The sequence below is a fragment of the Oncorhynchus mykiss genome, chromosome 17 (assembly GCF_013265735.2).
Source record: "Oncorhynchus mykiss isolate Arlee chromosome 17, USDA_OmykA_1.1, whole genome shotgun sequence".
Taxonomy (NCBI): domain Eukaryota; kingdom Metazoa; phylum Chordata; class Actinopteri; order Salmoniformes; family Salmonidae; genus Oncorhynchus; species Oncorhynchus mykiss.
In genome coordinates, this window is record NC_048581.1 from 38872684 (window position 1) to 38899850 (window position 27167).

Here is a 27167-nt window from a genome sequence, read left to right on the forward strand (position 1 = left end):
GACCTTAATTGCCTACCGTCTGTAAACTGTTAGTGTCTTATATATATTCATTATATATTCATTAATTATTTATGGTTCATACAACAAGCATGGGAAACAGTGTTTAAACCCTTTACAATGAAGATCTGTGAAGTTATTTGGATTTTTACAAATTATCTTTGAAAGACCGGGTCCTTTTTGCTGAGTTTATTTCAATGTGTTCAATGAGTAAAACACAATAGAAAAGTGTCTCAGCTCAGTATGTTGTATAATAAATCAAGTACGAGAAACAAGCAGATAAAATATAAGGTATGAATACAAATAAGATGTAAAAAGCCTATAGGGATACAGAAGGCTGTGGACATAGTTTGTCCATGTGTATAGTGAGTGGAAAAGGTACTGTACAGTTACAGCATATCATTTATATGAAAGTATACACGGAAAGTATGTCGGTCAATTTCTGTACACAAAGAAAGACAATGGAGTTACGTATGAATCCCAGATGGTCTTAAACAAGTTTAAGAATTTACATATAAAGTACACAAAACAAATGTAACACATTTATATAAAAACGTACTGTGAAGAATGGTCATCAGAAACAAGTTCACGAAACAGGCCTCATCTCCTGCCTATGTGGTGGTGATGGCAAGACTGTTTGACAGAATGCAACGTAGCATCCGCCACACTGTCGACTTTAGGTCCTTGGCATCCATTACAACCAGAAACATAAGCTGCAAAATAAGTATTAGAAATGGCACTTAACATATTTCCCACCCCCTATATTTGATATACATTTATTATGGCCGTAAAGACAGATGGACAGATATTTCCAATCCTGTAAGTATGTACATTTAAGTTGGTAACAGTAATGTTCTCACCGTTATGTCTACGACCCAAACTTGGCACTTTTGGCCCGTTGTAGTGACTCGATCCTGGCCCTGTCAGAAACAATAACATTACATTGAAATAAAGTACATACTGTGCAAGAAAGAACAGATTGGCAAAGTCTCATCTGGGCTAAGTGAATGTAACATTACCTATCTCATTGGATATCACATCCACATGGTGCTGTGGTGAATATGATGCTGAGGCTGGCCAATGGAAAGAACAGATTAGCTAGCTTCTATAGATGACTAAAGAAAGGGTAAGTTTCTCCTCTGAATGTAGCTAACTAACTATATACGCTACATGACCAAAAGTATGTTGACAAGCTTTAACGTGTAAAAATTGTCTGTCCTCCACTACCAGTTCCAAACTGCCCCTGGAAGCAACGTCAGCACAATAACTGTTCGTCAGGAACTTCATAAAATGGATTTCCATGGCCAAGCAGCCACACACAAGCCTAAAATCACTATGTGGTGTAAAGCTCACAGCCATTGAACTCTGGAGCAGTGGAAAAACATTCTCTGGAGTGATTAATCACGCTTCACCGTCTGAACGTCTGACGAACAAATCTGGGTTTTGCGGATGGCAGAAGAACTCTACCTGCCCCAATGCATAGTGCCAACTGTAAAGTTTGGTGGAGGAGGAATACTGGGGCCAATTTTCATGGTTCGGGCTAGGCCCCTTTGTTCCAGTGAAGGTAAATCTTAGCACTACAGGATACAATGATATTCTAGATGATTCTGTGCTTCCTTGTGGAAACAGTTTGGGGAAAACCCATTCCTGTTTCATCATGACATTGCCCCCGTGCACAAAGCGAGGTCCTTCAGAAATGGTTTGTCGAGATCGGTGTGGAAGAACTTGATTGACCTGCACAGAGCACAAACCTCAATCACATTGAACAACTTTGGGATGAATTGGAACGTCGACTGCGAGCCAGGATTAATTGCCCAACATCAGTGCAGACCTCACTAATGCTCTTGTGGCTGAATGGAAGCAAGTCCCCACAATGTTCCAATATCTAGTGGAAAGCCTTCCAGGAAGAGTGGAAGCTGTTATAGCAGCGAAGGTGGGACCAACTCCATATTAATGCCCATCATTTTGGAATGTTCGACAAGCAGGTTTCCACAAACTTTTGGCAATGTAGTGTACGTTAGCTATAAGGTTAGTCGATGTTAGTAAGCTAGCCACGTAATGTTAGCTAGGCTAGCTAGGTTACAGCTAGGTTATATTATTTTCCCTGTGGACGTTACACAAGTAAAACTACTAAGAAATTAAGGAACGCAGTAACATTATAGATGCATTCCAATCTGGTGCATGAACAGATGAGGACTAGAAACAAAAACAATGTTACTCCTCAGGGAGTAAAAATATAATAGTTAGCTAGGCTATCTAGCTAACAAGGTCTATTGTCTCCCACAAATGATCCACTGCCTGGCTGCATGTAAGATTCAAAATTTAGGCTAGCAAATTGTTGCGCCATCTCATCTGTAATATTATTAAGTATTTCTAAACGTTCAGTGGTGATAAATAAAACCATTAAACTGTTCTTTAGTTACAAAATCTTGTGGAATTTTCTTTCCCAAAAGCTAGCTTGCTAATGGCTATTAGCTAGCCAGTATCAGAGATTTGCAACCTCGATGGAGGATTGATTCCACTATCGTTAATTACCACAGCCACAAAGTCAATTGGCTAAATCGTAAAAATGAATGAAAACAGCAATTATCTTTTGGGTCTTAATTTAAGGTTAGGGTTATCAGTGTCGTTAAATTTAGGGTTCTTCTATTTTAAGATTGGGTTGGCAGATCGCATTCAACTTTTGAGGTGCCAGTCACAGTCACAGCCAACCTACATTAAATTATCTTAATTAGTCATATTCCTCAAAGAAAGTGAAATAGCATCCTAGACACCACTCCCCTCCCATTTTCTCCCCTACTACACAACCCAAACCCCAACCGGCGCCGACAGAGATGGCCGCCTCGCTTCGCGTTCCTAGGAAACTATGCAGTATTGTTTTGTGTGTGTGTTATTTCTTACATTGGTACCCCAGGTAATCTTAGGTTTCATTACATACAGTCGTAAGGAACTACTGAATATAAGAGTCAACTCATCATTACGACCAGGAATATGACTTTCCCAAAGCGGATCCTGTGTTTTACCTTCCACCCAGGACAATGGATCGGATCCCAGCCGACGAACCAAAACAACGTCGCCGTAAAAGGGGCAAACGAAGCGGTCTTCTGGTCAGTGAAGGCTCCAGAGACGGGCACATCGCGCACCACTCCCTAGCATACTACTCGCCAATGACCAGTCTCTTGACAACAAGGTTGATGAAAACCCGAGCAAGGGTAGCATTCCAGAGACACATCAGAGACTGTAACGTTCTTTGCTTCACGGAAACATGGCTCACTCGAGAGACGCTATCGGAGTCGGTGCAGCCAGCTGGTTTCTTCACGCATCACGCCGACAGAAACAAGCATCTTTCTGGTAAGAAGAGGGGCGGGAGGGTTATGCCTTATGATTAACGAGACGTGGTGTGATCATAACAACATACAGGAACTCAAGTCCTTTTGTTCACCCGACTTAGAATTCCTCACAATCAAATGTCGACCGCATTATCTACCAAGGGAATTCTCTTCGATTATAATCGCAGCTGTATATATTCCCCCCCAAGCAGACACATCAATGGCCCTGAATGAACTTTTATGACTCTATGTAAAATGGAAACCACATATCCTGAGGCTGCATTCATTGTAGCTGGGGATTTTAACAAGGCTAATCTGAAAACAAGACTCCCTAAATTCTATCAGCATATCGATTGTGCAACCAGGGCTGGTAAAACCCTGGATCATTGTTATTCAAACTTCCGTGATGCATATAAGGCCCTCCCCCGCCCTCCTTTCGGAAAAGCTGACCACGACTCCATTTTGTTGCTTCCAGCCTACAGACAGAAACTAAAACAAAAAGCTCCCGTGCTCAGGTCTGTTCAACTCTGGTCCGACCAATCTGATTCCACACTTCAAGACTGCTTCGATCACGTGGATTGGGAGATGTTCCTCATTGCGTCCAACAACAACATTGACGAATACGCTGATTCGGTGAGCGAGTTCATTAGAATGTGCATCGGCGATGTCATACCCACAGCAACGATTAAAACATTTCCAAACCAGAAACCGTGGATTGATGGCAGCATTCGTGCGAAACTGAAAGCGCGAACAACTGCTTTTAACCAGGGCAAGGTGACCGGAAACATGACCGAGTACAAACAGTGTAGCTATTCCCTCCACAAGGCAATCAAACAAGCTAAGCGTCAGTATAGAGACAAAGTAGAGTTGCAATTCAACGGTTCAGACACACAAGGTATGTGGCAGGGCCTACAGTCAATCACGGATTACAAAAAGAAAACCAGCCCTGTCACGGACCAGGATGTCTTGCTCCCAGGCAGATGAAATAACTTATTTGAGGACAATACAGTGCCACTGAGACGCCAAAACCTGCGGACTCTCCTTCACTGCAACCAACGTGAGTAAAACATTTAAACGTGTTAACCCTCGCAAGGCTGCAGGCCCAGACGGCATCCCCAGCCGCGTCCTCAGGGCATGTGCAGACCAGCTGGCTGGTGTGTTTATGGACATCTTCAACCAATCCTTATCCCAGTCTGCTGTTCCCACATGCTTCAAGTGGGCCAGCATTGTTCCTGTTCCCAAGAAAGCTAAGGTATCTGAGCTAAACGACTACCGCCCTGTAGCACTCACTTCCGTCATCGTGAAGTGCTTTGAGAGACTAGCCAAGGACCATATCACTTCCACCCTACCTGACACCCTAGACCCACTCCAATTTGCTTACCGCCCCAATAAGTCCACAGATGACGCAATCGCAACCACACTGCACACTGCCCTAACCCATCTGGACAAGAGGAATACCTATGTGAGAATGCTGTTCATCGACTACAGCTCAGCATTTAACACCATAGTACCCTCCAAACTCGTCATCAAGCTCGAGACACTGGGTCTCGACCCCGCCCTGTGCAACTGGGACTTCCTGATGGGCCGCCCCCAGGTGGTGAGGGTAGGTAACAACATCTCTACCCCGCTGCACCCCACAAGGATAAGTTCTGAGCCCTCTCCTGTACTTCCTGTTCACCCATGACTGCGTGGTCATGCACGCCTAACTCAATCATCAAGTTTGCGGTTGACATTACAGTGGTAGGCTTGATTACCAACAACGACAAGACGGCCTACAGGGAGGAGGTTAGGGCCCTCGGAGTGTGGTGTCAGGAAAATAACCTCACACTCAACATCAATAAAACAAAGGAGATAATTGTCGACTTCAGGAAACAGCAGAGGGAGCACACCCCTATCCACATCAATGGGACAGTAGTGGAGAAGGTAGTAAGTTTTAAGTTCCTCGGCGTACACATCACGGACATACTGAATTTGTTCACCCACACAGACAGCGTTGTGAAGAAGGCGCAGCAGCGCCTCTTCAACCTCAGGAGGCTGAAGAAATTCGGCTTGTCACCAAAAGCACTCACAAACTTCTACAGATGCACAATCGAGAGCATCCTGTCGGGCTGTAGCACCGCCTGGTACGGCAACTGCTCCGCCCACAACCTTAAGGCTCTCCAGAGGGTAGTGAGGTCTGCACAACGCATCACCGGGGGCAAACTACCTGCCCTCCAGGACACCTACACCACCCGGTGTCACAGGAAGGCCATAAAGATCATCAAGGACAACAACCACCCGAGCCACTGCCTGTTCATGCAAAAGGCGAGGTCAGTACAGGTGCATCAAAGCAGGGACCGAGAGACTGAAAGAAGCTGTTTATCTGAAGGCCATCAGACTGTTAAACAGCCACTACTAACATTGAGTGGCTGCTGCCAGCATACTGACTCACTTCCAGCCACTTTAATAATGGAAATTGATGGAAATTGATGTAAAAAAAATGTATCACTAGTACCTTTAAACAATGCCACTTAATATAATGTTTACATACCCTACATAACTCATCTCATATGTATATACTGTACTCTATCATCTACTGCATCTTGCCATCTTTATGTAATACATGTATCACTGGCAACTTTAAACAATGCCACTTTTATGTTTACATACCCTGCATTACTCATCTCATATGTATATAATGTATCTACTGCATCTTGCCTATGCTGTTCTGTACCATCACTCATTCATATATCTTTATGTACATATTCTTTATCCCTTTACACTTGTGTGTAGAAGGTAGTAGTTGTGGAATTGTTAGGTAAGATTACTCGTTGGTTATTACTGCATTGTCGGAATGAGAAGCACAAGCATTTCGCTACACTCGCAATAACATCTGCTAACCATGTGTATGTGACAAATAAAATGTGATTTGATCCCTGCCCAGCCTCTCTAACCCTTTCACACAGTCTCTCCCCTTCTACATCATATGTCATACAGTTCACAAAATGGCATTCAAACCTGTGGGCCCAAACCATAGTCTACTCCACACAACTTCTTCTCTTCTACATACCATACTCCCCAACTCTTTCTTAACTGACCGGTGCACACGATACAATTGCCTACCGTTGCTACTAGCACCCCACTCCCAAGGACTTCACTTCACTGCGGCCCAACGGGACCTGAATATGTACCCCCTCGCTCCTCACCGCACTCTTAGCCACCACATCAGCCTTCTTATTACCCTCTACAGCAAAAGCTTACCACCACTCCCATCCTCTCCAATACCATTAACAGCACCATCATCTCCACAAACATGTCTCCTTCATCCGACCTACCCATCACTGCAGGCGAATCAGAGCAGATCACCACTCTAAGTGGTTTCACCTCCTCCACCCATCTCAAATCATCAACTCGGCCACATACACTGACACATAATCAGTTAACCGCTTACATACTCTCACATTGAAATCTGGGATATACACCCCTGCCCCCACCCTACCATTGACTGGATCCTTTGAATCATCTGTATATACAATGGGGAGAACAAGTATTTGATACACTGCCGATATTGCAGGTTTTCCTACTTACAAAGCATGTAGAGGTCTAATTTTTTTTATCATACGTACACTTCAACTGTGAGAGACGGAATCTAAAACAAAAATCCAGAAAATCACATTGTATGATTTTTAAGTAACTCATTTGCATTTTATTGCATGACATAAGTATTTGATACATCAGAAAAGCAGAACCTAATATTTGGTACAGAAACCTTTGTTTGCAATTACAGAGATCATACATTTCTTGTAGTTCTTGACCAGGTTTGCACACACTGCAGCAGGGATGTTGGCCCACTCCTCCATACAGACCTTCTCCAGATCCTTCAGGGTTTGGGGCTGTCGCTGGGCAATACAGACTTTCAGCTCACTCCAAAGATTTTCCATTGGGTTCAAGTCTGGAGACTGGCTAGGCCACTCCAGGACCTTGAGATGCTTCTTACGGAGCCACTCCTTAGTTGCCCTGGCTGTGTGTTTCGGGTCGTTGTCATGCTGGAAGACCTAGCCACGACCCATCTTCAATGCTCTTACTGAGGGAAGGAGGTTGTTGTCCAAGATCTCGCGATACATGGCCCCATCCATCCTCCCCTCAATACGGTGCAGTCGTCCTGTCCTCTTTGCAGAAAAGCATCCCCAAAGAATGATGTTTCCACCTTCATGCTTCACGGTTGGGATGGTGTTATTGGGGTTGTACTCATCCTTCTTCTTCCTCCAAACACGGCGAGTGGAGTTTAGACCAAAAAACTATTTTTTGGTCTCATCAGACCACATGACCTTCTCCCATTCCTCCTCTGGATCATCCCGATGGTCATTGGCAAACTTCAGACGGGCCTGGACATGTGCTGGCTTGAGCAGGGGGATCTTGCGTGCGCTGCAGGATTTTAATCCATGACGGCGTAGTGTGTTACTAATGGTTTTCTTTGAGACTGTGGTCCCAGCTCTCTTCAGGTCATTGACCAGGTCCTGCTGTGGAGTTCTGGGCTGATCCCTTACCTGCATGGATTCCCAGACCGAGGGTAATTGACCGTCATCTTGAACTTCTTCCATTTTCGAATAATTGCGCCAACAGTTGTTGCCTTCTCACCAAGCTGCTTGCCTATTGTCCTGTAGCCCATCCCAGCCTTGTGCAGGTCTACAATTTATCCCTGATGTCCTTACACAGCTCTCTGGTCTTGGCCATTGTGGAGAGGTTGTTGTCTGTTTGATTGAGTGTGTGGACAGGTGTCTTTTATACAGGTAACGAGTTCAAACAGGTGCAGTTAATACAGGTAATGAGTGGAGAACAGGAGGGCTTCTTAAAGAAAAACGAACAGGTCTGTGAGAGCCAGAATTCTTACTGGTTGGTATGTGATCAAACACTTATGTCATGCAATAAAATGCTAATTAATTACTTAAAATCATACATTGTGATTTTCTGGATTTTTGTTTTAGGTTCCATCTCTCACAGTTGAAGTGTACCTATGATAAAAAATTACAGACCTCTACATGCTATGTAAGTAGGAAAACCTGCAAAATCAGCAGTGTATCAAATACTTGCTCTCCCCACTGTATACTCTTAAAAACGACAATATATACATCACTCCACACATCCTCACCCCATTCTATCCTACCCTCTATCACGTTTTAGGGAAGACCCAGATGCAGACAGTGTCGAAGTAACAGAAGTTTATTACTAGAACAGGGGGCAGGCAAAACGACAGGTAGGCAGAGGTCAATAATTCAGTGTGGTGGGGCAAGGTACAGGACGGCAGGCAGGCTCAGGGCAGGCAGAATGGGAAAACAGGAACTATAGAAAAGAGGGGAAAACCGCTGGTAGGCTTGATGAACAAACCAAACTGGCAACAGACAAACAGAGAACACATGTATAAATATACAGGGGATAATGAGGGGAGATGGGAGACTCCTGGTGGGGGGTGGAGACAAGCACAAAGACAGGTGAAACAGATCAGGGTGTGACACCCTCAATCATATCCACATCTACACTTGGTTTCGGAAACCGCCACGGAGGAACAACCCCCAATACAATTGCCGGCCCTCTCTCTCTCTCCCTCTGTCCATATCCTACCACCTTCTGCCCAGTTGTCCACTGTCCGCCTTCTGCTTACCTACTCGTCACTCCCAGAATTCCCCAGTTGCCATGGCCGCAGGATGTCCTCCTGAACTCCCTTTCAACCTTGCCCAGTATGCTAATGCAAGTTTGTCCTGCCTTATCCTTAGTGGCAGTTCCCCACTATCCACCTGCAATGCTTCAATAGGTGTCGTCCTGAAGGCACAAACACACAATCTCGGGGCCCTTGGCTGTGTCCGTTTTGGCTGCCGATCCATATACAAAGCACCCATAATCCAAATATGACCTGATCAATGCCTGAAACGTACACAACAGTGTTTGTCTATTCAACCCCCGATCGTATCCTGCCACTGCAATCATGAGGTTCAGAACCTTCCAAAACTTAATTTCAATATACTCAACATGCCTCTTCCACGGAGACCTCTCATCATGTATTTCCAGCCTAATATCTTTAACCTTCCTCCTAGAAAACACTAATGCCAGACATCCAAAACCCCCATGTTAGAGACCAGTCTTCCACAACTCCCACAGCTTCTTGCATCTTCTTCTTCACATTCCCACCTCTCTTGCATACAGCCCCATCATCAGCATACAAGGCCACACCCACTCCCTGTCACACCTCCTTAAATATGTAATCTATCATCAGGGTGAACAATACCGGACTAACCACCCTTCAATCAATCAATCAATTGTATTTATAAAGCTCTTCTTACATCAGCTGATGTCATAAAGTGCTGTACAGAAACCTTCCTAAAACCCCAAACAGCAAGCAATACAGGTGTAGAAGCACGGTGACTAGGAAAAACTCCCTAGAAAGGCCAGAACCTAGGAAGAAACCTAGAGAGCCTTGGCTATCTCTGTACTAACTGTCACGAGGGCATACATAGCAGACCTTCTTCTCAAGCGTAGGGTTAGGTTTAAAATTACATTTTAAGAAGAACAATTTTAGAAATGAGCGTGGTTTATGACTTTGTGGCTGTGGTAACTAGTGACGACCATGGAGGATGGTAGCTACGAAGAACTTCCGGTTGAGGCTTTTCCGTTTCTTCTGTGGGGTTTAAGAGGTGTCATCACCTAATGGCCGTTGTGATCAACACTTTTCTTCAAGTGGGTGATGCGGTTTAGGGAGTGTCATTTACAGTGGTGGGAAAGGTACCCAATTGTCATACTTGAGTAAAAGTAAAGATACCTTCGTAGAAAATGACTCAAGAGAAAGTCACCCACATAAAATCCTACTTGAGTAAAAGTCAAAGTACTTGGTTTTAAATATACTTAAGTATCAAAAGTAAATGTAATTGCTAAAAAAGTAAAAGCATTAATAATAAAAAAAAATCCTTATATTAAGCAAACCAGACAGCACCATTTTCTTGTCTTTTTAATTTACAGATAGCCAGGGTCACACTCCAACACTCAGACATAATGTACAAACTAATCAAATCAAAGTTTATTTGTCACGTGCGCCGAATACAACCGGTACAACAGTAGACCTTACAGTGAAATGCTTACTTACAGGCTCTAACAAATAGTGCGGAGAGAAAAAGAAGTGTGTGTGTATAGGTAAGTAAAGATATAAGACAACATTAAAAAGACACTTGAAAATAAGAGTAGCAAGGCTATATACAGACACCGGTTAGGCTTATTGAGGTAGTATGTACATGTGGGTATGGTTAAAGTGACGATGCATATATGATGAACAGAGAGTAGCAGTAGCGTAAAAAGAGGGGTTGGTGGGTGGTGGGACACAATGCAGATAGCCCGGTTAGCCAATGTGCGGGAGCACTGGTTGGTCGGGCCAATTGAGGTAGTATGTACATGAATGTATAGTTAAAGTGACTATGCATATAAGATAAACAGAGTAGCAGCAGCGTAAAAGAGGGGTTGGGGGGTACACAATGCAAATAGTCCGGGTAACCATTTGGTTACCTGTTCAGGAGTCTTATGACTTGGGGGTAAAAACTGTTGAAAAGCCTTTTTGTCCTAGACTTGGCACTCCCGTACCGCTTGCCATGCAGTAGTAGAGAGAACAGTCTATGACTGGGGTGGCTGGGTTCTTTGACAATTTTCAGGGCCTTCCTCTGACACCGCCTGGTGAAGAGGTCCTGGATGGCAGGCAGCTTTACCCCAGTGATGTACTGGGCCATACGCACTACCCTCTGAAGTGCCTTGCGGTCGGAGGCCGAGCAGTGGCCGAACCAGGCAGTGATGCAACCGGTCAGGATGCTCTCGATGTTGCAGCTGTAGAACCTTTTGAGGATCTCAGGACCCATGCCAAATCTTTTTAGTTTCCTGAGGGGGAATAGGCTTTGTTGTTCCCTCTTCACGACTGTCTTGGTGTGTTTAGACCATTCTAGTTTGTTGTTGATGTGGACACCAAGGAATTTGAAGCTCTCAACCTGCTCCACTACAGCCCTGTCGATGAGAATGGGGACGTGCTCGGGGCTCCTTTTCCTGTAGTCCACAATCATCTCCTTGGTCTTGGTTACGTTGAGGGATAGGTTGTGATTCTGGCACCACCCGGCCAGGTCTCTGACCTCCTCCCTATAGGCTGTCTCGTCGTTGTCGGTGATCAGGCCTACCACTGTTGTGTTATCAGCAAACTTAATGATAGTGTTGGAGTTGTGCCTGGCCATGCAGTCATGGGTAAACAGAGAGTACAGGAGGGGACTGAGCATGCACCCCTGGGGAGCTCCAGTGTTGAGGATCAGCATGACAGATTGCTACCTTCCCTCACCACCTGGGGGCGGCCCGTCAGGAAGTCCAGTATCCAGTTGCAGAGGGAGGTGTTTAGTCCCAGGTTCCTTAGCTTAGTGATGAGCTTTGAGGGTACTATGGTGTTGAATGCTGAGCTGTAGTCAATGAATAGCATTCTCACATAGGTGTTCCTTTTGTCCAGGTGGGAAAGGGCAGTGTGGAGTGCAATAGAGATTGCATCATCTATGGATCTGTTTGGGCGGTATGCAAATTGGAGTGGGTCTAGGGTTTCTGGGATAATGGTGTTGATTTGAGCCATTACCAGCCTTTCAAAGCACTTCATGGCTACGGACGTGAGTGTCTGTAGTCATTTAGGCAGGTTGCCTTTGTGTTCTTGGTTACAGGGACTATGGTGGTCTGCTTGAGGCATGTTGGTATTACAGACTCAATCAGGAACATGTTGAAAATGCCAGTGAAGACACCTGCCAGTTGGTCAGCACATGCCCGGAGCACACGTCCTGGTAATCCATCTGGCTCCGCAGCCTTGTGAATGTTGACCTGTTTAAAGGTCTTACTCACGTCGGCTAGGGAGAGCGTGATCACACAGTCATCCGGAGCAGCTGATGCTCTCATGCATGCCTCCGTGTTGCTTGCCTCGACACGAGCATAGAAGTGATTTAGCTCGTCTGGTAGGCTTGTGTCACTGGGCAGCTCGCGGCTGTGTTGTGTTTAGTGAGTCCACCAGATCAGAGGCAGTAGGGGTAACCAGGGATGTTGTCTTGATAAGTGTGAATTACACAATTTTCCTATCCTGCTAAACATTCAAAAGTAAAAGTTGTCAAAAATATCAAAAGTAAAGTACAGATACCCAAAAAAACTAGTAGTACTTTCAAGTATTTTTACTTAAAAAATATTTGGGATAGGGGGCAGCATTTTCACTTTTGGATGAATAGCGTGCCCAGAGTGAACTGCCTCCTACTCAGTCCCAGATGCTAATATATGCATATTATTATTAGTATTGAATAGAAAACACTCTGAAGTTTCTAAAACTGTTTGAATGATGTCTGTGAGTATAACATAACTCATATGGCAGGCATAAACCTGAGGTTTGTAGTTTTTGTAGTTTTTGAACTCACCCTACACAGTGGGATATGGGTTATTTTGCACTTCCTAAGGCTTCCACTAGATGTCAACCATCTTTAGAATGTTGTTTCAGGCTGCCCTTGTGAAGGGGGCCCGGATGTTCTCAGTCACGCGCTTTCACTTGAGAGGTAGCTCTCATCCATTGATTTTCTACAGACAATGGAATTCTCCGGTTGGAACGTTATTGAAGATTTATGATAAAAACATCCTAAAGATTGATTCTATACTTAGTTTGACAAGTTTCTTCGACCTGTAATATAACGTTTCATCCGAATGGACCAGATAGTGCATTTGGATTTGTTTACCAAACACCCTAACAAAAGAAGATATTGGACATAAATGGACATTATCGAACAAAACAAGCATTTATTGTGGAACTGCGATTCCTGGGAGTGCATTCTGATGAAGATCATCAAAGGTAAGTGAATATTTATAATGCTATATATGAATACATTTTGACTGCCCAACATGGCAGATATTTCTCTGGCTGTTTTGGGCTCTGAGCGCCGTTCTCAGATTATGCTTTGTCCGTAAAGATTTTTTGAAATCTGACACAGCGGTTGCATGAAGGAGAAGTGTATCTAAAGTTCCATTTATCATAGTGGTATTTTCATCAACATTTATTATGAGTATTTCTGTGAATTCATGTGGCTCTCTGCAATATCACTGCATGTTTTGGAACTACTGAACGTAACACACCAATGTAAAATACGTTTTTGGGATATAAATATGAACTTTCCCGAACAAAAAATACATGTATTGTGTAACATGAAGTCCTATGAGTGTCATCTGATGAAGATCATCAAAGGTTAGTGATTCATTTCCTCTCTATTGGTGCTTTTTCTGACTCCTCTCTTTGGCTGGAAAAATGGCTGGGTTTTTCTGTGAGTTGGTGGTGACCTAACATAATCGTTTGTGGAGCTTTTGCTGCAAAGCAAATCAGACACTGTGGCTGGATTAACGAGAATTCTATCTTTAAAATGGTGCCTAATACTTGTATGTTTGAGAAATTTGATTTTTGAGATTTCTGTTGATTTGTATTTGGCGCCCTGCAATTTCATTGGCTGTTGGCGAGGTGTTCCTTTAGCTTAGTCCTTGACAGGTTAAGTACTTTACACCACTGTTAATTTATTGCTAGAAACGAACCATTTAAAAGAACCTCAAATATATAGTAGCTTATATTAAAATCAGTGGTAAAAATGTATGCAATTTTGGGCGTAATTAATATATCATTAATGCACTTAACGTGTACGAACACACGGGTGTGATCATTCTACAGTGCAGCGTATACTCAAACCGGTGTGATTAGAAAACTTATTTAGAAAGTTCAGTTACGATTGATGCAGCAGTCAGTGTTTGAGCTGGCCACGCTGTTTTTTCACAGAAACATTTTGAACAAACAGTCTATGCAATGTTATGTCCTCAATGTGAGCAGTTTATATGTGGATGCAATGTTCTGATATCCACAGAAGTAGTGACAGCTCCTGAGTGGCGCAAGGCACTGCATCTCAGTGCAAGAGGCAACACTGTAGCCCCTGGTTCAAATCCAGGCTGCATCTCATCATTGGGAGTCCCATAGGGCAGCATCGTTCAGGTTTGGCCGGGGTTAGGTCGTTATTGTAAATAATGTATTTTTCTTAACTGACTTGAGTAAAGGTTAAATAACACAATTCTCATCCAAACTGGAAAATGTAGGCTACATTAGGTCACACTTTCCTCGCTAAAACTAACACAAGCGGTCATATATAGCTAACTCTCAACTGACAGAAACCATAATATGAATTAGGTAATACAATTGCCAGTTACAATTCATCACCAAAATCAAAAGTAATCTGACAATGGGTAGTTTGTTCATGCCACCATGTTTTAAAAAAATAAAAAAATGTGTCAACCAAAGATAAGAGGTTGAAGATGAGTTGGGTCTGTTTGTAGTATGCATGTTGAAGGGGGTGTGTTGTCTACCATCATTCACTTCTGGAAGTTTACTCGAAAGACTAGTGAACCATCCTTTCACCTAATTTTGTTATAACATCTTTGGTCTGACAGACGTTTACATGACAACCAGAATGCATTGCATGATGCCAACAAACATGGTGCCACACATAGCTGGTACTTAGCTTAGCATTAGCTCATCATAATCAGTAAAACCTTCAAAAAAGTATTTTACACACATCATGTGTGTCCATTACAATCTATGTAAGAATCGGAATGCATGATTTGACATCAGACCTGAAAACATGAATATAACAGTCAATACATTATGCACCATACACATGGTGTGCTATAGTAGAAACAACAACACGATTTACAGAAACTATAATGATAACATGTTAGGACGCACGCAGTTATTATTAGCAGTGAATGCAATGTGTGTGCCAACCGGAAAATGTGCCAGGGAGGAAAACATTTGTGCTTGGGCTCTCATCGAAAAGAGAAGTTTGTCAAGCTCAGTAATGCCTCAAACGTAAATTGTCCACAACAGTGAAATGGGCTACTTCTATGTGAATTAATGAGGATTCAATTCAAACTTGTTAGAAAATCATTTGAAATTGACAAATTGAAGCCTATAGATATTTAACCCTGTTTGTCATCAGTGAGTGTATTCTGACATCATACTCATAAAAAAACTAATGTTGGGGTGACCGTTAGAGATATTTGGAATTCACATGTGAAAAGGTTAAACAGTACATTTTTAGATGTTGGACTGATGTTGACACGTTTTGTGTCATCAGCAATGATTGTAAATGGATTATGTCCACGTGTGGTTGTATTGTGTTTTTAAATTGGCAAATAAATTCAATCAAATTAAAATCACAACAGTAAGTTATTTATAGAAACAACAAAAACAACCTCTGTCTCAAATATATAGAAGCCTGCAAGGTGGCAGGCCGAATTTGAGATTAGAGAAATTCCTTGCTTTTGTCTTTCAAATTAACTCGTGGCTAAATGGCTTGCCTAAGGCTTATAGCTGTCCTCTGAGCGGATGCTAAACGCCAGAGATGCAAAAGTGGCCTTGCAACAGATGCAAATCATGTCTAGAACGGCAAACTCCACTCGCCTGCTGGCGGTACAAACGTATAGAATTGGACGTAGCGCAAGCAGAAAATAGCACGTGGGGGACATTTTTGGTTATCAGGGACAATGCTTGAAAATATGAAGTGGTGTGTTGTGTTAGATTGCCCCAAACATAACACTTTGTATTCAGGACAGTTATTCAGGGCAGTTTTACTTTAGTGCCTTATTGCAAACAGGATGCATGTTTTAGAATATTTTCTATTCTGTACAGGCTTCCTTCTTTTCACTCTGTCATGTAAGTTAGTATTGTTGAGTAACTACAATGTTGTTGATCCATCCTTAGTTTTCTCCTATCACTGCCATTAAAGGTAGTCATTCAGAAATCATGTTAAACACTATTATTGCACACAGAGTGAGTCCATGCAACTTGTAACTTGATAAGCAAATGTTGACTCTTACTTATTTAGGCTTTCCATAACAAAGGGGTTGAATAATTATTGACTCAAGACATTTAAGTTTTTCATTTTAAATATTTCTAAGTGACCCCAAACTTTTGAACGGTAGCGTATATATATTGTTTTATAAAGACATATCAAGGTAAATCGCTTATAAATCAACTTCTGTTAGACCAAATCGCTTCACGACAGTTCTGGCTGATTGCCCTGATTACCTGTTTCAATTCAGTGTGCTTCGAATCACTCTGTGGTGTTGGGTTACATATCCGCAGCCAGTCGAGGCTCGGGAGTGCCGCTTTAACACTCATTTGCTGTTCAGACTGTCCGTCAATGTGTGGTGGAACGGTACATCCCAGGCACACAAGCTACATAGCGCTGCAAAGCTGAGAGTCTACTGCAGTGATAGGAAATAGGCCATTGTACAATGACAAACATACAAAAAACACAATTTGAAGACGTGAAACAAAAACACTGTGTTCGTCACAGAGGGACAACGTTTATATTAGATGAAAACTGAGATTGTGACCAGTCAGTAGATTTGCTAGCCAACCCTTTGGTACGTTCATAGGGGAATAGAGACAACAATGAATGAGAGAGCTAGTACCAGGAAATTGTCCCTTACCACGAGTTTCTGTATACAAAAAAATGATTACAGTAGTAAGGCATCTGAAATCTTATAGCAAAGTTAATTATAAGTAAATGTAGACTATCGAGAAAAAAAAATCTAAGCCCTATTCCCCAATTTTTCATGATTATAATTTTAAAAAGAAAACTGCAATGTAAAATGATTCATTCTGTTTACTATAACAGTGCATACTTGTGATTTTTTTTTTTGCATACAAATCATATATAAAAAAGAAATACCAAGTACAAATTTGGAGCTTTATTACAGTACAAGGAATTACTGGGTACTGTTCATGGCCCTCTCATGATGATATGTCCACTTAACATTAATATTCAACGGGTCTGGAACTTAGCTTTACAAATATTTGTCCGTTTTGTCTATACTGTCTATTGAGAGGACATATAGCGCAGCTGCCAAAGCAATGTCTGATTCATCTTAGCTGTGCTCAATAAAGACACTTAGTGATCCAATGCACCTGCAGACCGAGCCACTCTGAAGGTGTAAAAAGCAATCAAAAACGATTTCAATGGCTTTCAACATTGGATAATAGCATAGATTTCTACTTACCTCACATTTGAATCGGTTGCCTGCATTCTCTGTCCTTGGTGCTTATGTGCATAATGGCTGTAGTGTGGTTGTCATGGAGGGGGTAATATTGGAACACAACAAAACATTATTGTGTCATAAGTTATATTCTCACTCTTCACAGGAACTGCCATGAGATTGTGTGTTCAGTCATCGAGACCCATAGGCTGAGTCCAAAATGACACACTATTCCCTATATAGTGCACTACTTTTGACTGGGCCCTGATCAAAAGTAGTGCATTATGTAGGGAATAGTGTGTCATTTGGGACATATCCATAGAGAGGCGTATCGCCTGATTTTGAGGCCTGCGTCTGTTGCTTCTCCTAGAGAGGGACACCTCATTTGGAGTCGTCAACTGTGATCAATGTCTCGTATTACTATTCAACACCCGTTGTTGTTCAGCGGGAGGGACAAAGTCCTGTTTATGACTCAGCCCAAGAAATGGTGGGCGACCAGCAAACAGATCTTTACAAGCAAAGGGGAGTTTGGGGGTAAAAGGATCCATTGCTTCAGCATGGTGCGGGTAACAAAAAGCCCCTGAGTGAGTTCCTGGAAAAGAGGCCACTCAGGATCCTCTTAATCAAAAACAACCTTTTTGGAAGACATCCCTATTATTATGCTGTTGTAGGGGTAGTATGAAAAGGATACAGGGTCTCTGCCTCTTCTGTGGACTGACAATTATCTCTTCTATCTATAGGATAAGTTATTATGAACCCTCTGCACTGGTCAATGTCTAGGAATAATAAGAACTATTTTCAATAGAATAAAAAAAACTGGTTTTCTTTTAACCAGCAGTACAGTTCTTTCTGAGTCATTAAGTATCTCAGAGAGTTGAATTTAACCCTGTGTCACCTTATGATCAAAGCACAACGTTTTTTAAAGACACCCAGGAGAGCACTCCAATCCTACACCCAAACAGAGCTGCTACACTGCGGGTGTCATGGTCGCATTATTAAAACTCGATGTGGGTATTTAGCTGCTACACTAGCTGCTCTATTTTCTTCATTTGAGAGACTTTAGGAAGGTTGAATGATGCAAACAAAGCCACTACAATGAACATAGCAGCTTGTCAAAGAAGAGATTGGCCATACAGAGTAAAAGGGTTACATTAAAATGTCCCTACACATGGGACCTTGCCTGGGTCACAGCTGTCATTGGCTGCCGTGAAGAAGGAGCACATCATGACATAACAAGTAGACAGCAGTCAGTGGCATTTGAACAAATACCAGCATTTGAGCCTCAAAGTTCAGGAGTGAGTGGCACTTCTCCCTTTTGGGAATGGGGAAACATTTGTCGGATCAAAGGTCCTGCCATGCAGTCACTCGTGGTTAACCTCCAGACCTCCCCAAAGGTATTGACCACTCAGACAGCTATGCTTCAGACAGAGTTATGTTTGAATAGTGGGCTCAATTTTGAACTTAGTGTCATTCTCTCTCAGCCGTTAAATTCTGTGCCTCGTTGTCTTTTCAATCGAATGACAAGTTTTAGTATTTGCAAACTTGCGTAAAACGCTCTAAAAATTAAAAGGCAAATAGAAGCTTTGTTAACTCTGGTATATTTCATAAGTGATTTGCATATACATTATCCGCATATTTTCATGAAATTATTATGCAGTTATCTAGGTGTTTTACCCTGAGCCAATATATGGTGGCACAGGTTAAATGCAAAAAAGGGCCAATGATTTTCACCATCATGCCAGTTAAATAACAGTTGTTCCAGAAGTTCTCTCTTCTATTTTTCAACCAAAGCTGAAATCATTATGTACATTCTTAGAAAAAAAAGGTGCTATCTAGACCCTAAAAGGAAAACATTTTTTTGGTTACATGTATCCTTTCACAGATGCTTCTACATGGAACCAAAAAGGAGTTCTACCTGGAACTAAAAAGGGTTCTCCTATGGGGACAGCCGAAGAACCCTTTTGGAACCTTTTTTTCTGTACATAGGGGAATCCTTGGGGTAGGGATTGCTTTGAAGCTAATCATGGGTAAGTATGAAATTATAGTTGACGTCTGGCTTTCTCAATCCAGGTAAGTTTGGAAGGAAGGTGTCGGCGAAGGGTGAGTAACAGACTTTCATCTGAGTGAGACATCTCCTTTAGGGGTCCTGCTTTGTGCTCCTCAGCTGCTACATACTCTGATTGAAAATGGTACATTGGATCCTAGATTCTCAGTCAATGGTATGGCATCTGCTGCCAGTCAGAGTTGTGCCAAATTTTGTAGCGCTGACTTGGTCTTGATTTGACCTAAAAATTGTTCATTAAGACGTCTTTTTCAAGATCATTTAATCCATAAAGACGTCTCGTTGATGTTCATAAAATATGTTGTTTAAACTTTCACCCTGCACCAAATACAGACGTCCTTTGTACGTCAGGCAAAATCCACCCAGTGTAAATATTTCATGGTCCTTCAATACGCCTTTTGGAGATGGCCGCCGTTTTACGGTCTCCTAACCAACTGTGCTATTATGTGTTTTTTTTGTGCATACTGTTTCTGCTACCGTATCTTACGGCAGAAAAGAGCTTCTGGATATCAGGACAGCGATCACTCACCTCGGATTAGATGAAGATGTCTTCAACAACAACAGCAGCAAGCAGGACTCACACGATATTCTCCAAACAACCCACAGGGCAGACATCCCAATTATTTGCAAAAGGAAGCGACGCAGAGGAAGAAGAGCCGGATGCCTTCTTACAAGCAAAAATTTAAGCAGGAAGCACCAGTGACTCGGTCTATGAAAAAAATGGTCAGATGAAGCCGATGCTAAACTAGAGGACTGTTTTGCTATCACAGACTGGAACATGTTCCGGGATTCTTCTGATGACATTGAGGAATACACCACATCAGTCACTGGCTTTATTAATAAGTGCATTGAGGACGTCGTCCCCACAGTGACTGTACGTACATACCCCAACCAGAAGCCATGGATTACAGGCAACATTCACACTGAGCTAAAGGGTAGAGCTGCCGCTTTCAAGGTGGGGGACTCTAACCTGGAAGCTTACAAGAAATTCCGCTATGCCATGCGACGAACCATAAAACAGACAAAGCATCAATACAGGGCTAAGATTGAATCATACTACACCGGCTCTGACGCTCGTCGGATGTGGCAGGGCTTGCAAACTATTACAGACTACAAAGGGAAGCACAGCCGCGAGCTACCCAGTGACACGAGCTAAATCACTTCTATGCTTGCTTCGAGGCAAGGTACACTGAGCAATGCATGAGAGCATCAGCTGTTCCGGACGACTGAGTGATCACGCTCTCCGTAGCCGACGTGAGTAAGGCCTTTAAACAGGTGAACATACACAAGGCTGCGGGGCCAGACGGATTACCGGGACATGTGCTCCGGGCATGTGCTGACTACCTGGCAGGTGTCTTCACTGACATTTTCAACATGTCCCTGATTGAGTCTGTAATACCAACATGCAGATCACCATAGTCCCTGTGCCAGAGAACACAAAGGCAACCTGCCCAAATGACTACAGACCCGTAGCACTCACGTCCGTAGCCATGAAGTGCTTTGAAAGGCTGGTAATGGCTCACAACACCATTATCCCAGAAACCCTAGACCCACTCCAATTTGCATACCGCCCAAACAGATCCACAGATGCAATCTCTATTGCACTCCACACTGCCCTTTCCCACCTGGACAAAAGGAACACCTATGTGAGAATGCTGTTCATTGACTACAGCTCAGCGTTCAAAACCATATTACCCTCAAAGCTCATCACCAAGCTAAGGATCCTGGGACTAAACAACTCCCTCTGCAACTGGATCCTGGACTTCCTGACAGGCCGCCCCCAGGTGCTGAGGGTAGTTAGCAACACATCTGCCACGCTGATCCTCAACACTGGAGCTCCCCAGGGGTGCGTGCTCAGTCCCCTCCTGTACTCCCTGTTCACCCACGACTGCATGGCCAGGCACGACTCCAACACTATCATTAAGTTGCTGACGACACAACAGTGATCACTGACACCGACGAGACAGCCTATAGGGAGGAGGTCAGAGACCTGGCCGGGTGGTGCCAGAATAACAACCTATCCCTCAATGTAACCAAGACTAAGGAGATGATTGTGGACTACAGGAAAAGGAACACCGAGCACGTCCCCATTCTCATCGACGGGGCTGTAGTGGAGCAGGATGAGAGCTTCAAATTCCTTGGTGTCCACATCAACAACAAACTAGATTGGTCCAAACACACCAAGACAGTCGTGAAGAGAGCACGACAAAGCCTATTCCCCCTCAGGAAACTAAAAGGACTTGGCATGGGTCCTCAAAAGGTTCTACAGCTGCAACATCGAGAGCATCCTGACCGGTTGCATCACTGCCTGGTACGGAAATTGCTCGGCCTCCGACCGCAAGGCACTTCAGAGGGTAGTGCGTACGGCCAGTACATTACTGGGGCAAAGCTGCCTGCCATCCAGGACCTCTACACCAGGCGGTGTCAGAGGAAGGCCCTGAAAATTGTCAAAGACCCATGCCACCCCAGTCATAGACTGTTCTCTCTACTACCGCATGGCAAGCGGTCCGGGAGTGCCAAGTCTAGGACAAAAAGGCTTCTCAATAATTTTTACCCCCAAGCCATAAGACTTCTGAACAGGTAACCAATGGTTACCCGGACTATTTGCATTGTGTACCTCCCCCCAAACCCATCTTTTACACTGCTGCTACTCTCTGTTTATCTTTTTTTTTTTTTTTTGAATTTTACCCCTTTTTCGTGGTATCCAATTGTTGTAGTAGCTACTATCTTGTCTCATTGCTACAACTCCCGTACGGGCTCGGGAGAGACGAAGGCTGAATGTCATGCGTCCTCCGATACACAACCCAACCAGCCGTACTGCTTCTTAACACAGCGCGCATCCAACCCGGAAGCCAGCCGCACCAATGTGTCGGAGGCTACACCGTGCACCTGGCAACCTTGGCTAGCGCGCACTGCGCCCATCCCGCCACAGGAGTCGCTGGTGCACGATGAGACAAGGAGATCCCTACCGACCAATCCCTCCCTAACCCGGACGACGCTAGGCCAATTGTGCGTCGCCCCACGGACCTCCCGGTCGCGGCCGGTTACGACAGAGCCTGGGCGCAAACCCAGGGACTCTGATGGCACAGCTGGCGCTGCAGTACAGCGCCCTTAACCACTGCACCACCCGGGAGGCCCTCTCTGTTTATCTTATATGCTTAGTCACTTTAACTATACATTCATGTACATACTACCTAAATTGGCCCAACCAACCAGTGCTCCCGCACATTGGCTAACTGGGCTATCTGCATTGTGTCCCACCACCCGCCAACCACTCTTTTTACGCTTCTGCTACTCTCTTTTCATCATATATACACAGTCACTATTAACGATACCCAAATGTACATACTACCTCAATAAGCCTGACTAACAGGTGTCTGTATATAGCCTTGCTACTCTTTTTTCAAATGTCTTTCTACTGTTTTTTTTATTTCTTTACTTACCTACACACACACACCTTTTTTTTGGCACCATTGGTTAGAGCCTGTAAGTAAGTATTTCACTGTAAGCTTTACACCTGTTGTATTCGGCGCACGTGACAAATAAACTTTGATTTGATTTGATAGACATAGAACTATCTATTATATGATAGAATTTCGTGTTCCAGATGTTATATTGAACATTATACATATTGAGCTCATCAACTTGTAGTTCTAAACCCGTAGTTCTACGCGTTTAGACGTGTAGTTCTAAATTAGTTACCTCTGGTTCGTTCCGCCATTCCTATTGGGAAAATGAAACCGGAAAGAATAGGGTTTGGGATATACGGCGAAAGTAAGTTTTGAGGTTAAATAACAGGTCACAGGCTTAAGAGATCTTATACTGTATGTTTTGTTCAATGAGATAATATCAGTCAGTTAACATTACCTTTATTAATTATGAAGCCAAAATGTGCTTTGTGCCTATTTACATTTGTTTTACATAAATGCTTTAAAATTCTCAAAAAGTGATGTTAATCTTCATAAGCTAACTCATAGAACAAAACGTATAAAATCTCCTAAACCTGTGTTGACCACAGACTTTTATTTTGGTGTTTATCCAAAAACCATGAACTTTTCCCACAGGCTTTGTCCAACAAACCATGGCGGAGTTAGTGCCTACAAAAAAACACCATTACTATTTCTCTCAATTCTATGGAACTAAAACAATGATTTGTTGCATAGGCTGTCTTTTCAATGAGATTAATGCTTTGAATTGAGGTTTGGGTACCGGCATTGAGACAACTCAGTATCCAGGCCATTACACACCCACACACACAGAGGACCTTGCTGATAAAATAGGGAGATGTCAAATACAAGCTAAAGACTCCATATTTACAGATGTACACACATCATTAAAGTACAACATTTGCCTCAACAATACGAAGGACAAATATGTCCCGACTGTGTGGTTGCAAACTCAAATTGTTACTTCCACTCCCTTGTTAGAGTTAATGTTATCATTTACGGTTTAGCAGAGTAGGAAGTAAAGGGCATAAAGTGGGCAATAAGTGGTAAAGATTGGATATCCAGAATTCATCAGCCATCTCCTTTTCTATAGGGTCACGGAAGACATTAGTTGGAAATGTTTTGGGTAGTGACACCCAAGTGATTATATCATTAATACACATATACAGTGAGGGGGGAAAAGTATTTGATCCCCTGCTGATTTTGTACGTTTGCCCACTGACAAATAAATGATCAGTCTATAATTTTAATGGTAGGCTAATTTGAACAGTGAGAGACAGAATAACAACAAAAAAATCCATATAAATTTTTTTCAAAAATTCATGTAAAAAATGTTAGAAATTGATTTGCATTTTATTGAGGGACAAATCTTGGGTGAGAACCTCCTTCCCTCAGCCAGGGCATTGAAAATGGGTCGTGGATGGGTATTCCAGCATGACAATGACCCAAAACACACAGCCAAGACAACAAAGGAGTGGCTCAAGAAGAAGCACATTAAGGTCCTGGAGTGGCCTAGCCAGAATCCTATTGAGAACTTGTGAGCCCTTCTCAAATGTGAGATGTACAGTGTGGGAAGACAATACACCTCTTTGAACAGAATTTGCGAGGCTGTGGTTGCTGCTTCAGATAAAGTTGATCGTGAACAGATCAAGAAACTGACAGACTCCATGGATGGAAGGCTCATGGCAGTTATTGAAAAGAAGGGAGGCTATATTGGTCACTGAATATTTCTGAAAGGCCAAAAATGTTATTTCATTGTAATTTTGTGTATCTTATTTGTTACACTTACTCTAAAAATAAAGTGAGTTGGTAGAAATAAATGTTGTCATTTCTCATTTCTAATTCTGCACACTAATAGTTGCCTAATAATTCTGCACACGTATATTCCCCTGAGAAAGACAAAACTCACTTTTCCTTTGTTAAACATTCAGGTTTGAGGTTCAATAGCATTTTGGATTGACAGAGCATTTGTTCAACAAGAGTGTTTGTTCAACAAGAAAATTCATCCCGAGGAATACAAGTTGCCTAATAATTGTGCACACAGTGTATATTACACTACTTTTGACTAGAGCCCTATAGGCCATGCACTAAATAGGGAATGGGGTGCCATATGAGATGCAGACAGTATGAATCTGTCATTCAATGTGTTTATATGGGATACTAGCCAAATAAGGCCAAATTCAATGTTATATCAATAAGAAATGTTGGATACCTTGGGAGTGTTTATTAATTAAATTAATCCAAACATGTGTTCTTGCACAAAGGAAAAGGGTTATCTTACCTTAGCAGGGATGTCCTGATACAGATTAAGATTGAGATACTGCCCAGCTTGAAGGCCATTGTGTGAATCAGAACCAATGACGTGCTAAAGCAGACTACGAAAATAAAGCTCACTGAACATTTTGATCACACAGTGTTCCGTTATTTATCAAAGGGCAGTGGATACAGTCACTCGTCTAATGGAGAGTAAGTGTCTTCTATTGCCAAATTGAATTTTGTAAATAATTGCCACCTTGTATGTTCAATACAAATTATCCTAGTCAGAAATTTGCCCATGACAAATATACTTAGCTTACCCTTCCCTGAAATGGTCACGAAATAATAGGGTGCATGCGCCCCTCTCTTTGGGTAATAACGGGTCCATGAGCGTTCCGTTGAGATTGGCAGAGTATAATGATGATGACGACACATGGTTCCTTGAGACTGCAACGCATATCTGCCAAGTCCATTATGATACGGCCTGGCACACAGCAAAATGGATAAATACATAGTTCCTTAGCTGTCTTTTTCTTGTTCCCCTGAGACCATTAAGAACAATTGTGACGGCAGGAACAGCAAGGAACCATACTGGTGAGTGCACTTAATAATGTTGATCCGGAAACATAAAAGACATGCCATTTAGGTTTATAAAAAGACAGTTACAAAATCCCTGGGGTAGGGAGATGGCATAGTCTCGATATTCGAGTTGGCAGGCTTTTTTTGTGATTGTCAAGGTAACTTTGCCTTTCTCTCTGAAATATGTTGGTCCATAGTTTTCATTGTGATAATGGTGTGCAGTTACCATATGGAGGGAGGAGTTGTAGAGTCATACTGCTGCAACATACACTGAGTGTACAACACATTAGGAACATAACAGGTGAATCCAGTTGATAGCTATGATCCCTTATTGATGTCACTTAAATCCACTTCAATTAGTGTAGCTGAAGGGGAGGAGACAGGTTAAAGAATCCTTTTTAAGCCTTGAGACAACTGAGACATTGATTGTGTATGTGTGCCATTCCGAGTGTGAATGGGCAAGACAAAATATTTAGGTGCCTTTGAACGGGGTGTGGTAGTAGGTGCCAGGCGCACCAGTTTGAGTGTGTCAAGGACTGGAACACTGCTGGGTTTTTCATGCTCAACAGTTTCCTGTGTGTATCAAGAATGGTCTACCACCCAAAGGATATCCAGCCAACTTGACACAAATGTGGGAAGCATTGGAGTCACAGGAGGTTGGTGGCACCTTAATTGGGGAGAACGGGCTCGTGTTAATGACTGTATCGGAATTAGTGGAATGGTAAATAAAACACATGGTTTCCAGGTGTTTGACATTCCATTTGCACCGTTCCGGCCATTATTATGAGCCATTCTCCCCTCAGCAGCCTCCTGTGATTGGAGTCAACATGGGCCAGCATCCCTGTGGAACGCTTTCGACACCTTGTAGATTCCAAAAGGGAGTGCCACTCAATATTAGGAAGGTGTTCATAATGTTTTGTACACACTATTTCTCATTTGTGAATGTAACCTATATTTCTAGTCAAACCATAAAGAAGGCATTCAAATAACTCACATTTTGTTCCCTTTGAGAATGCAAAAGCAGACATCCAGCAGCATTTTTCAAATAACTGTCCTATATATTTTTTGTTTCCTTTGTTTCCCCATACATTCCCCATTTATTTTAAGACGGTAGCTAGGTAATCCACTGGACATGAGAACCAATCTACTCCCCAAATTATCCCAACCAGAAGTTGTTTGTGGTTGGTATGTCGGGTTGATGTATACATGCACTAACTATTTGTGTTGCATGCAAAAATGTCCTGGAGGACATTCCATCTCTGCAAACTTGGACCTCACTACCATAGCTGTGATGTGTGTTTAGATTGCTTGACAGCCTTCATAATTCCAATACCAGTTTGTATCTCTAATTCATTCCAGTACACTATGACAACTAGGGGGGGTTTGAATGTCTGCAAGGAAAGATATAGATCCTCGTTTAAATAT

General features: G+C 42.8%; 1 long non-coding RNA gene across 1 annotated transcript; it reads right to left on the reverse strand.

Annotated features, from left to right (window-relative positions):
* Positions 1 to 304: 304 nt before the first annotated feature.
* On the reverse strand, positions 305 to 17618 carry LOC110495173. Its single transcript, XR_002469392.2, has 3 exons — positions 17424 to 17618; positions 858 to 917; positions 305 to 710 (listed from the first exon to the last, which is right to left on the reverse strand). It is a non-coding gene; the product is annotated as an uncharacterized LOC110495173 (long non-coding RNA).
* Between the last annotated feature and the right edge of the window lie 9549 nt (positions 17619 to 27167).